A 13,591-nucleotide genomic window follows, 5' to 3' on the forward strand; every position below is an offset into this window, starting at 1 on the left:
GTTTCCTACTGAATGCTGTGCATGTGATTGCACCTAGAAAACTCTTCCCTTGCTAAGTATCAAAAAGCTGCAACACTTACCCTACCAAGGAGTCCAAGAAAATGGAGCTCCCACCAGATACTTCCACAGAAGCAGCCAAAGGAAGGAATAAGACAGAAAGAGTGGGGGGCATCAAGAGAAACACATTTCCCAGCCATGACACCAGGCAGTGGTGTGAGAAACAATGCTCACTTTTAAAATTTCAAAGGTTTATTAAACCTTAACAAAAATACAACAGAAGGACTGAATAAGAAAAAATGACAGCGCTGAGAGCATGGAATAAACCACCATGTGCTCATCTACAAAATGGATGTGATGCCTTGTGAAGGCTGACCTAGAACAGCGACTAGACAGAGCTAAAGCATAAAGTAGGGATTTATTAAGAGGCCTCAATGGATCCACCTTGGGCAGCAAAACCCAAAATGGCCACAAAAATGGACAACCAGTCATGGGGTCTCTCACTTCTATAAGTTTTGGTCCATTTGCATATTGGAGCTAATTGTCCAGTTACAGCTTTAGCCCATGAAGGTCCATTCTTCTTGTTTTTCTCTCTTCATTCTGCTGTTGTTTCTGCTCTTGGGCCTGAGATCTGGACTGGCTGTCCTTGGGTCCCCAGCTAGAGAAGGAATTGTTTTGTCTCCCTTCTCTGTGCAAAGGGCTCACCATCTCCTAGTATGAAACCAAGACTAACAAACTAAAGCAGAACAGAATCTGAAAAATATAAAAGCTAAAACCTGAGGCATCAGATGCCCCAACTTTTATACTTCTAGCTCCTCCTAAAGTCTTGTCAGTCGACTCCTTCCTTGCTGTCCAGAGGTGGAGATCACTTTCTTACATCTTGATTTGAGGTCAGGTATTACTATAGTAACACGCCGACTCTCCCCAAATGCCTCTGTGTGCCCAAGGCCATCCCATGATAACAATGCACGGGGGAGGACACACTGCAGTAACATAACTGTACATCTACAAAACTTCTGTTAGCATACATATAATGTTCACCCCTTAATTGTGAGAGCCAACCATCTCATTACTCTTCTATAACAGTGGGAAGAGAAAAAAGAATGCGAGTCCTCTCTTCTGAGACCACAGTTCGTGCTTGCTCGGCTTGGAGTTTGTTATCCCTTCCTCCCACCTTCCCAAGCTGGGAACTGTTCCCTCCACACAAACCACCAGCACCTTTCTCTGCCCTTACACCCCACCTTTTCCAAACAAGAGCCCAAAGCCCTGTTCTTGCTGCACTCTGCCCATCCCAATGAACATCATCAGGTTCCTATCTGAATTAATTAAATCTGCTTTGTTTTTCTACATTCTACAGAAAGAGACACTCCCTACAGCTGAAAATGGCAGCAGAGCCACAGGGAAACCCTGCCCTCTTTTGTCACATCAGATCCCCAGAGTCAGTGACAGCAGCCCCTTATCAGAGCCTCCCAGCACAGATCTGAACTGCAGAGAGCAGATCTTTTCAGTGTCCATCAGCTTTAATTTTCCAATTGACTCATCTTCAAAGGCAAGACATGATCCAAGCCAATTTGTATACAAACCTTCTCATCAACTGTCTGCATTTATCCCCAGCCTCTTAATGCCATGTTTCAGTATTAAGACATTTTGATTAATCCCATCTCTAGCTACAGCTGTTCTTGGATTCTGATTTTTCTCACAAGTAATCCTGGTTTTCACCTAACAGCCTAGAACTCTATCAAAGAAAAAAAAAAGGGGGGGATTATCAGCTCAACGAATTGCTTATTTTTTAATAAAGCATTCTAAAACATAAGTGATGACTGGGGGGCTATATATATATATATATATATATATATATATACCTAAGGAGTAAGTAAGGTCAAATCACTTGAATTTTTCTTAACTTAGCAAATACCGTAAAAATACATTATTCATTTAGTAAGTTGTCTCGTGTCTTAATACACTTTTTTTTTCATTAGCAATTAATTCCATTCAATGGCAGGAAGACAATTTTCATAAACTGATCACTTCAGTGAGGATTTCTCAGTGAATTAATGGGGCTTAGCAGTCTTTATGTAATAAAACTTGAAAAATTGAATGTCAAACACAAAGGTGTACTTTTCCTGTGCCTTGTGTAAGCTTCTAAAACCATGTGCAATTCCACATAACAATGCCTGGTTTCCCTCTCTCTGGTGCCCATTTCAAGGCCTCCCAGGAAAGCACCATGCAATTCCCAAATCCAAGTCCAATCCAGCCCCTTCAGGGTGGGTGGACTCTGTAAATAGATCTCTTCACAGCAGCACTAATCCCTTTCCAGCAATAAATTCCCCTTCTTTGCTCCCAACCCCCACAGGGCTGTGTCTGCACCATTTGAATGCAGCCAAATTTTGGTCTCCAGCAAGGGTAAGATCTACACCCAGCCCCTCACGTGGGGCAACTGAAGGGAAAAGAAAGGAAGAACATGTACAGAAAGACAGTAGTGGGTGGGACATGTTTTAATTTTGCTGCCAGTTTGTTGCAGACAGGTAGAAGAATTATAAAAGAAAAACCTTATGAAATCAGGCCTCACTCTGCTAAAATTGCCAAAGCTGGCCTGGCATTTCTTCTAAGCATACCTAACAAGCAATTTGCAAGTTCCTATGTGAAGCTCTTTTGCGATTGAGAAGTTCCTTTAACACAACAATCTGTTCTGAGGGTGAAAAACAAATGCACCTGTGCAAACAATAAGATTTGTCCCATGAGAACCCACAAAGGCAAAATGTTAACATATCTAGAGAGAGAAAATTTGATAGGCATATACAACAGCCCTTACTGACCAATGAACTGAGTTTCACTGTATCGCTGGCCAATTAGGTGTAACACAGTGCCTTCTGATATTTCCTACAAATATGAGCTTTGTGAATAAAGAATTGGCTTTCTGCATGACGAAAATGGAGTCTCGGCTGATTTATTCCAACACATGGTGCCCTCAAAGACGTGATCAACGTGAGAAGAACAGCCTGTCGCGAAAGAAGGTGAAACGAGCCAAGCTGACCACAGGACTGGGCAGCAAGACAGGACTTACAGATGGAATATACAAAGTGGTGAAAGGAAGATCTTCCTCATCTTCATCAGTAAAAGGATCATCTGCATCAAGATTTGCCGCAGGACTCTGGTATTGCCCAGGCTCCTTAGACACAGAAGATGATGTTGTATGGTCTCTAGCTGGTCTTTCTCAGTTCTTTTCTCTTGCAGCAACTCGTTCCCTCTCCTCTTCTGTTGGCTCCCTGGCCTCATACTGGCTATTGTATGGTCTCTTCCTCTCATGTAACTGCATGATTTCTTTGATGTGGAGAAGGCAAGCCTCTTCAGCATTTAGAGCCTTTTTTAGTTTTCTTGCTTCTTTTTCTCTTCACCTTCACTGTCAGAAATTGAGGCCGCCTTCTGCTTTTTTTTTTCCCTCTTCCTGTTTCTCTTGGTGTATCTCCATCAGGGTTTTGGGTTTTGTCACGTGTTCTTCCTCCTCAGGCTGCTCTTCCATTAAACTTGCCTCTGTATTAGCAATTGCTTTCCCAGCTTCTCCTGTACAGTAGGAGTACTTGACAAAGGAGTGACAGCACTTGTAATCCCACTTGCCTCCTTTCCAGTACAAACCCCAAACACATGTATGGTTGTTGATCTTCACATCCTCTTCATACTTAGAACAAGCAATAGCTTTTTCCTGTCCCTTGATGACTGTTCCGGGCCTGGAATACTCCACATAATCTTCTGTTTGAGATAGCAGCAGTTCAGCTGGGGGGGCATCTAAATGTTCTTGTCCTCCATACTTCTCTAGGATGCTTTCTTTCTGCTGAGCCTTGAAATCTTTATTCACTTTGAAAGATTTATAAAGAAGCTCAAATTTTGTAGGTTCTGCTTGAAGATGAACTTGAGAGCCTTTGTCATAAGCCTCCCAGGCAAAAAGCTGAGTCACTGCCATCGAAATGGTATCGCCTGTGTAGCAAACAAAGTTGTCACCTATTTAACCAACTTCATCTGGATTCTTGCCTGTGTTGGCATAAGGGTTCTCCCTCATTGCTCTTGTTTTGGGATCATAATAAGCAGAGTTTGGATCTGGATTCCTCAAGTAATCAGCAGTATCTTCCCGAATACGTAAATTTCAGACTGTGATGTATCTTTTAGAGTCAAAGTTCTCCCCAAGCATATCAATGTCATCTGTGTATTTGTCTTTATCTTCACCATTATGATCTCTTTCTGTCTGTGAATTTGATTTTCTCTTCTCCCCACTGCTGTCTTGGAGAGTTCACTTGCTCCAGCTTCCCCAATGTCTACTCCCCCTGAAGCTTCTGGGCATGGAGTGCACATTTGGCCAAATCAACTTTGGAATATTCCTCAACAATTTTCATGTGCTCCTCTGGGTCATAACCATTTCACCAGTCTCACTTCCCATCATAATCAAACATCAGCTGAGGCTGCATGTGTTCATCTGGGGTAATATTCATGTATTTTGCTCCAACTTTCCTGGGTCTCTCCATACAGTGTTTTTTTGTGTGTATCAGTGCCCTGCAGTTCTCACAGGCTGCTTTGCTGTACCTCATGGCCACAGCATGCTCCTAAACTCCTCATTTGTACCAATCTCCAGAGGAATTATACTGTTCCTGCTTCTCTGCCTGAGGTCTCTGACCCTTTACTGTGGGTCCCTTAGAAGGATCTATGTACCATGGTACTGAGGAAATGTACTGAGAAATATGAGGGTTTCTTTCTTTTCCTTCTTCATCCACTTCAGCAGGTGCATTTCCTAGTTTTCTCTGCTCTTCTAATTCTTTTTCCTCCAATCTTCCCTCGTCATCTTCTTTGGGTCCTCCAGACTCACATCATTTGCCCCTCCTGCAGGGGCGGCGTTCACTACCACACCTGAGGCCATTTGGGTTTTTCCTGCCAGCCCACAGCACCGCCCTGCAATGCCCCACTCCCCATGCACCTGCGGCTCTCCTCTTCTCCCAAGATTATTTACAGCAATTAATTTTAAGTTCTTAATGTAAGAAGTCCTATAACCTTGAACTTTATCTGCAGGGGTTCTTTAAAGTTTAGAAATGATTAGCTCATGAAAAAAAATTTTTACTGCTGAAGCAGACAAAGTCAGAAGAGGACCTGACACCCTCTTGGCCAAGGTGTTGGTAGCAGTCGCATTAAATGGTGGCTGCAGCCCTCCTGCAGTGGGGTTCTGTTGGAGCCCCACTGGGAGGGAATTCCCTCCCAGTTGGAGCTTGGGCAGTGACCATACCTTGGCTCTACCTGGATGGAGAATTTGCCAACAAACCCAGATGTTTTCTGCATCAAAACTAGATTCAGGTCACTTTGACTTGGCAATTTGACCCTTTATATATGACAGCAGAACCTATTTTTAGAGTGAGCTTGGGAATTATTATCTGGAAATAATTATCCAAGCCCTCACTAAATTGAGGTTTGTCAGCTGTTCGCAGACTCTGGGATGATGGTACAGTATTTCAGATTCCTAATTACCTAATTTCACATGTATTATTAATTATGTGTATTATCTGAAATATTCCTAATTGTTGTACCTGACTTATTCCTGCCTGCTGTCAGTTTCTTGTTCACTACATGTATTATTTTGTCTTGATATTTCTTCATGCTCATAACCAAAGACATGCATCTCATTTTAAAAAAGGAAAAGAAGGGGAATGTAGTGCCTTAAGAACATCCAAATAATATAGTATGTACATTAGAAGTCTAGACAACAAATCATTTTGAATAATGCAATATTTGCATTAGAGATTTGGAATAAAGATCATCAAATCTAAATCCCAATTGAGTGTACCACAGCAAAGCCTGATTCATTGACTTGAAGAGAGGGTGTGCTTATGTTTTATTGTCAGCAGGTTCAAAGCAGTCACCTGTTCATTCAATCAGACACCAGTTGCCTCTGAAAAAATGAGGCCCAGTGGAAAGACAAATAACCTAATCACCATGCAATCCTCATGGCCAGAACAAGAACAGAAGTGGGACTGCCAAGACATAGAAACAAACGCAACAAACTACAGACGCAAGCCTCATGTCATCATCGTGGTACAGTGTTGCTACTAACCTTCTGCAGTTATTCCCTGTTCCAGGATCCAGGAGGACATTCAGTGATGTCAAAGATCAACATTTCCAGTTAATGAACTTTCTCCTAAATGTCAACTGTTTGGACTTTAAAACAATGGTCATTTATTTCCATTTCCTTAAGAGTTATTGGACATTATTCTTTTGTTTTCTCATGCTGTGAAACCCTGTGTCAAGGACATGATAGAATTTGATATATTTTGTTAATTGTAATTGGTCTTTTGTGTATCTTATCCCATATCTACTAGATAACCTTAATGAGATAATACACAAGAGTGAGCTGTTTTAACATCAAAACATAAGAGCCTTTTTTTAAATTAACCAAAAGGATGAGATGTCATAGACAGGTAGAAGAATTATAAAAGAAAAACCTTATGAAATCAGGCCTCACTCTGCTAAAATTGCCAAAGCTGGCCTGGCATTTCTTCTAAGCATACCTAACAAGCAATTTGCAAGTTCCTATGTGAAGCTCTTTTGCGATTGAGAAGTTCCTTTAACACAACAATCTGTTCTGAGGGTGAAAAACAAATGCACCTGTGCAAACAATAAGATTTGTCCCATGAGAACCCAAAAAGGGAAAATGTTAACATATCCAGAGAGAGAAAATTTGATAGGCATATACAACAGCCCTTACTGACCAATCAACTGAGTTTCAGTGTATTGCTAACTAGTTAGGTTTAACACCAATTAGGTGTTAAACCCTCTGATATTTCCGACAAATATGAGCTTTGTGAATAAAGAATTGGCTTTCTGCATGAAGAAAATGGAGTCTTGGCTGATTTATTCCAACACCAGTTCACACTGTCAGATACAAAGTGATTTTGAAAGCAGTAGAAAAGCAGTGTAATAACAGTGTCCTCAGCGTGGCTCCCAAATCCATTCCTGGCAGCCCCACTGGCTCTGCGCATTGATCATTGCAGCCAAAGCTGCACTTAGCTCCAGACTAAACACCATCAGGAGGCAGGGTGGTAAATCGTGCATTTCCCACGGGCCTTTTGACTGAATATGTGATTATTTCATGCATTTCATACCCTGAGAAATAGCCACTCACACAGCAAACTGTCAGCTGCACTCTCTCTGCATCACCTGGGGCTTAACTCAGCCCCAGAGAACCAGCATCAGTCAGGGGAATGAGGGCCTTGCTTGGTGCCCCAGCAGCAGCACAGTTTGAGGTTTCCCTGCTGGGCTCTGGGCAGTGCTGGCTCCCAGTCCTTGTATTTATTTACCCGGAGATCCACAAGCAGGAGTCATGGTCACTCTGCTGTGACACTGCAAGCAATGTTAGCTCCATGTGTTCAACATAAACAAGGCCTTCTCACCTTTTTAAAGCGTGTTCCAACTCTCTTCATGCACCTCTTCTTCCTCAAGGACAGCCTCTCTACAAATCCACAGAGGGTTTTTAAATTTTGACTTGAATATCAAGGCCCAACACTGAATTTTTTATCAGTATTTGCCAAGCCAGGTGCACGTGTCAGCTGACTTTGGCTTTCATGCTGCCAAAGAACCACAGACAGCAGTCACAGGGGTGATATCAACTGTTCTTGGACAGCTCTCATTGGAATATCCCCCAATTCAATCTCACATTTCAGAGCAGAGGGGAGACATATCCATTTTAGAGTGTGATCACTGGAAACTGGCTGGAAAAACTACATCATACCCCCTGCATTTCTGTTATTACTATTTGCTGTATTCATAAGAGAAAAAAGGTATTTTCCTTGCCAGGACATCAAATGCATCTGAAATTTACAAATCCATATGTTCTCTCTCCTTCTTTAAGTATTTCTGGTGGTAAAAGATGCTACAATTGCTCAATAGATATTTATATTGTATTTCAAAATCCAGCAATAGAGATCATGCAGAATCATTTTTGTAGTTTTATATATATATATATATACACACACACACATGGATATATATATATATATATATAGATATAGATATATATATGAGAATAAATGTTTTCAGTTCTAAGATTTAATAGCTGTATGGTTTTGATCTTGACCCTCACTCACTACTAAAAGAAATATGTTATCAAACCTTTGGCCACAGATATTACTTTGAAGATGGAACTGCAATGAATTTATTACATATAAAATACCCAAGTCTAGCATTGTTTAAATAACTTCTTCAGATCCAAACTGTTACTGATGGTATCAGCAATCCAAGTGCCCTAGAATAAGCAAGACTTGACCTTCTTATTATATTCCAGCGCCTTAACAATTGTGTGGGATTTTCTCTTTGTTATTTTTTAAGGCTCTCAAGCTCATTCCCAGAGTCTCACGCAGTATCTGGAAGCAGAAAGCAGCACAGGTTGAGTGCTTTTCCTCCGCAGTGATGGGTTGAGTGAAGGTGACTTTCAGAAACAGTAAAATGAGCTCTGAATGTTTTATTAGCAGAAGCAGGGACTACTGTGAGATAGTTTTAGATGAGCATGGAAGTCAGCTGCTCATACTATATTTTATTTAGTTTTGTTCCCTTTGCATGCTCATGTTCTTAAGCAGATCTTCACCTGCTGGAAGAGATCCAGGTAAGGCATTGGAATCAAATTCATGCTACAGTGCAAAAACATGAGCAAATGTCGTATTCCTGGTGACTTCTGAGCACATCAACACTGGATAACATCCTTGTTTCTCATGCTGGATGATCCAAAAGGAGCAATACACTCATTGGGACAACAGCTTTTTTTCCCTAAGACACACTGTTGTGTAGCAGACCTGAAAAACTAACTACTGGGGTGTGGGGGTGTGGGTGTATGTATGTGTGTATATATATATATATATATATATATATATATATATATATATAATTTAGCTAATATTTTAAAAAACAAAGTAATATTTTAACAAGTCATAACAGCAAGACTCAATTCTGAAGCTTCTTAGGGTAAAGTGAATACTTTAGTATTTAACAGGTGCTCATTTTGGGAGCCTTTGTAGACCTTGGGAGTGGTTTATTCATTAGAGATCTGAAGCAAAGTAGCTTCAGAGCTCATGGATGATAATCTGCACATTGTGTTCATGCTATACTTTAATCATTAATGACAGATAGTTGATTATAAGAACTTTTAACAACCAGAATAAAGGAGCCTCTAACATATAACCTATTCCAAATAATGAAGTACAAAGCACACACAGGAATTAAAATGACATTGAAAAACAAAGCAAAACAGAACAAACAAACAAACAAAAAGCAAAGAAAAAAACACACCAAAAACCCTCCAAAACCAAATTTGGTCCCTTTTCAAGCTAATAACTAAACAAATTTAAAAAAAAAAAATTAAAATCTAGTTGCCCTTTACTTTCTCCATCCCCTGTTTCACATTCAGCACATTTTCAGTTAAGCTTGGACCACATCTGGGTTAGTAAGAAGGGCAAGCTCCTCTGTCCATCTTGTGCTGTAAAGTAATGATAGCAAGAGCGGCAGAGACACAATCTCCAGTGCTTGTGTTTCTACCATTCAATTGTTTCTATTGGCTTCTGATAAAAGTCAATTGTCCTTTTAAGTACTAAGGAACAAAAAAGTGGCTGTCCTAACTACAAATCACCAGCTCAGGGAGCCTGTGCCTTCCTTCCCCTTCAATTCCTTTCTCTTTTCCCAGCTACTCCATCATCATTTCCTTCTGCAGACAGCTCTACTGGCTCTGACTCAGTTCTACCTTAGAGTGCTCAATTCACAACTGCTCCTTTAGAATCTTACCAGCATTTTTGGGAACATCACGTTCTGTCCCAAGCCTACACAAAGGCTGACCAGAAATTGTTGCAGTCTGAGGGCTGCAGCACCCTAGCCCCTCTGAGTTGATTTTGGTATCTCTTTATCAGTTTGTGCCACCCTGTTTGCTCTTCCCACTGCATTAAACACCTGCCCAGGCTGTCCAAGTTTTACCCCAAACCCCAGCACAGCCTTTTTGTGTTGCAAACCTTGGGATCTGCTCCTTCTCCTTGGCTTTGCTCTGTTCCTTCTGTCCTCAAGCCTGCCTCACATTTCTCTGCAAAGAAATTGCACAAGGCATCTGACTGCCCTGGTTTCCACCTCTCCACATCATTTATCACAGTGCTCCTGTCTCCTAGCACATCAACTCTGCTCTTCAGGTTTTAAACTAATTGCCAGACTGCTTATCCTACTGCACATTTATTCCCACTGGGCAAAACTGTTAAACAAAAGAATAGGTTATACCCTTACTTTAACCATTATTAAATAGTTTATAAAAATACATGTCTCGTTTCAGGAGTGGTGCCAGTCTGTCAGGAAACCTGGAGGATGCTGATTTTTTTTTTTTTCATGTTTCATATAAAATCTGTCTGTATTTGCATCATTCCCTGTGCAAGTTCTTTTCTGTCACGGGTTTCTGCATCTCATGGCAGCTCCTCTGGGGCAGGAGCCTCCCAGGGCCTTATTCTACCCTCCCTTTTGCCAGCCCAATGCCATTTAAACTAAGCTGGGGTTGCACAAGGGTTTCATAAGCCCTAAGGTTCCTCCCCAAGCATTTTGATCTCCAGTCTGCATCTCTTCCTTACTAGCATGAAAAAGTTCACAGCTCCAGTGAGGAACTTTGCACCTCTGCTTATTTATAAATTTTTTACCACCTTCAGAGGGTCTGCAGATTCACAAACACTTCATAAATAAACTAGTAATAAAGTGGAGAGATACTGACTTGTGCATTCACTGGTAAAACACAAACCTTGAATTATGGGGTTTGTACTTCAAGGTGAATGAAGTATTTCTTGTTAGTACACAACGGTGTCAGAGAGATAAAATCAATGTTGGGTCACAATTACATTTTGGGCTGCTGCCATGCTGCCTTTTCCTCACTTGTACTTTTGCTTTAGGTGAACAAAGGCATGGCTGGATTCTCATTCTTGCCTGCACTAACAGCACTGCAGGGCTGTCTTCTCTGCCCTCTATCAAAAGCCTCTTTTAAAAACCTTCCTGAGAGTAAATGACGAATACTTCATTTCAGTGTAAAAAAATAAGAACTAAATCATAAAACTGCCAACCTCTATGATAGTTACACTGACCAGCAATCTTTTAAATAGTCACTAAACTACTCTGCAGTGTGGAGCTTCCTATCATTTCCCTTTTCTTTGCTCCTTCTTCTGACATCTGATGCACACAACAAGCTCTGCCTATCCAGGATGGGGACTCTGCACCAAAAAAACAGCTTTTAAGCCTGGTCCCCCACAGGGCCATGGATACCCCTCACCTTAGGAACAGGTATATCTATGTTTCATGTGATACAGGTGGATCTGATCACCCAAACACAGGATTTCCAGCACCAAGTGCAACACCCATGTCAAAGAGTGGACCTACAAAATACAAAAGGGTTTTAACCATTCTGACATGCAGATTTACTGTTATTGCTGGTGGTAGTGGTGTTACCTTATTTTAAATGCTGTGTATGACATAATTCAGTATTTCCTCCTATATAATTAGGTATATTTTTAGTTCTGTATCTCCAGGGACACACATGTTACTATTTGTTAGTAATCCATTGGCCATCCGTAATTCTGTAAGTGACATTAGCCTTTATAACAAATTCATTCAAGATCCCATGGAAATAAACCCTGAGACTCTACATTCACCATCAGGTGCTCTAAGGTCTTTGAAAGGTCAACACAAAATAAATTGCATAATTAGCTATAAATTTAATTAAGGAGTCAGAGAATGAGAGGGAAAAGAACACTGAGATGAAATTTTCCATTCTACATCCTTTAAAAGTGGCATCAGGAAGATTGAATACATTTAGGGGAAATATTGGATTTTCAATAACAATCTTGAATGAAATTATTTCTTACCATATATACAGATATTTTTAAAAAAATATACAGCAGGCACTGACAGAATAACTCACCACCTTCCTCAAAAGTCTGCAAGCAGGTGAATAAAGAAGAAACTAAATCTGGCCCCAGAGCCCAAGAGCACCTTTTGTTTCAGAGAATAGGATAGTTGGCAAGCTAAAAGTCAAGAAAAACAGCCTCTGAGAATTTGGGCATGACATAAAATTCCTACAGAATCCTTTCCTGCCATGGCAATTATAGAAAGAGAGCCTCTTCATTCCAGGTCTCATTCCTTTACATGGCAGGTAAAAGAACAGGACGTCTGCCTTTGGGTCTTCAGGCTGCTGTGAAATATTTGTTACTGATATGCTTCATCTGTATTAATAATTTAAAATTATTTTTCCTCTTGACAGATTTTATGCCTAAAGAACAAAAACACTTGATTTAAAAGCCTAGAAAATATTATTCAAAATAAATTTACCTGTCCTATAAATGCCAGCTGAAAAATGTTCTACAGCAAATGTATATCTTTAAAATTCCACCCTTTTCAATAAAAAAGCTTTCAGCAAGGAGGAAATTCCTTTGTTAGTAATTCTACAATAAATACAAACACAGAAAGTATTTAAAACTTGGCAAACATCTGTTTGTTTGAGTTTTTTCAGAAAATTTGCAAACTTTTCCTTCAAAGGACTCTTTTTATTACATTTCAGAACCCAGGGAGCTGTGAAAACATGAAATGCTTCCCACCAACCTCCAGAGCCTCTTTCCTTGACCTCTTTTTCTCTCAGCAGCAGGCACAGTTTTACTGAGCCGGCTCCACCACACCGTGGAGACTCCAGCAAGGAATTCCCTGAGCCCAGGACCTGGTGTAATCAGCTTTTCCAGCAGTGCCAGTGCTCTGGCAATGCCCAGCCTGGTGTAATCAGCTTTTCCAGCAGTGCCAGTGCTCTGGCAATGCCCAGCCTGGTGTAATCAGCTTTTCCAGCAGTGCCAGTGCTCTGGCAATGCCCACCATGGGGCCAGATGAGCTGGCCCAAGGTGATGCGAGGGCAGAAAGCTCTGCAGACTCCACAGCAGTGGTGAAATCTCACTGCTTCCAGATTTTCCATGCAGAAAAGACTTTCCTGTTCCCATAATCAATTTTGCTTATTCTGAGGTGTTTTATCTATGACTAATTGTATAATCCAATTGGCATTTATTTCATTACCACCTTTTCCACAAAGCAAAAAAAGACATAGTAAAAAGTATCTCCCAAAATCTCGCTACGAATACATTAAAATTCTCAGTCCAAAGTGATCTCATTATAGCAAGAAAATTTATTTTGCCTTACAAAAATTGGCTACCAGACTGCAGCTTCCACTCAGCCCCAAGGATCCCAAAGCAAGCCCCAGGAGATGAGAAGCTGAGCCGAGGTCTGTCACTGTGCTGATGGCAGCTTTATAATGAAGTCCCTTGACTGGAGAAAATGTAAAATCATCCAAGAATAGAATTATCTGTCTATGGTTTTTTTTCCTCATCAGTAAACTGGGTAACAGCCACTGTGGACAGCAACTCTGTGCAGCTCCATCCGTAAGGAATACCATTCCAAACTTTACCTAAATGTGCCTAGGTCCCAGTCACACTCCCCATTTCTGTAGACTGGGAAAACATGAGAAGATGGCAGAATTCAGACTGGAACCACTCAAGTTCACACAGCCACTGCCTTGGTCTCCCCTGCT

At 40.9% G+C, this 13,591-nt stretch overlaps 1 pseudogene; it reads right to left on the reverse strand.

Annotated features, from left to right (window-relative positions):
* Positions 1–2,930: 2,930 nt before the first annotated feature.
* LOC119705628 lies at positions 2,931–4,987 on the reverse strand (annotated as a pseudogene).
* Between the last annotated feature and the right edge of the window lie 8,604 nt (positions 4,988–13,591).

This window comes from Motacilla alba, chromosome 11 (genome assembly GCF_015832195.1).
Source record: "Motacilla alba alba isolate MOTALB_02 chromosome 11, Motacilla_alba_V1.0_pri, whole genome shotgun sequence".
Taxonomy (NCBI): domain Eukaryota; kingdom Metazoa; phylum Chordata; class Aves; order Passeriformes; family Motacillidae; genus Motacilla; species Motacilla alba.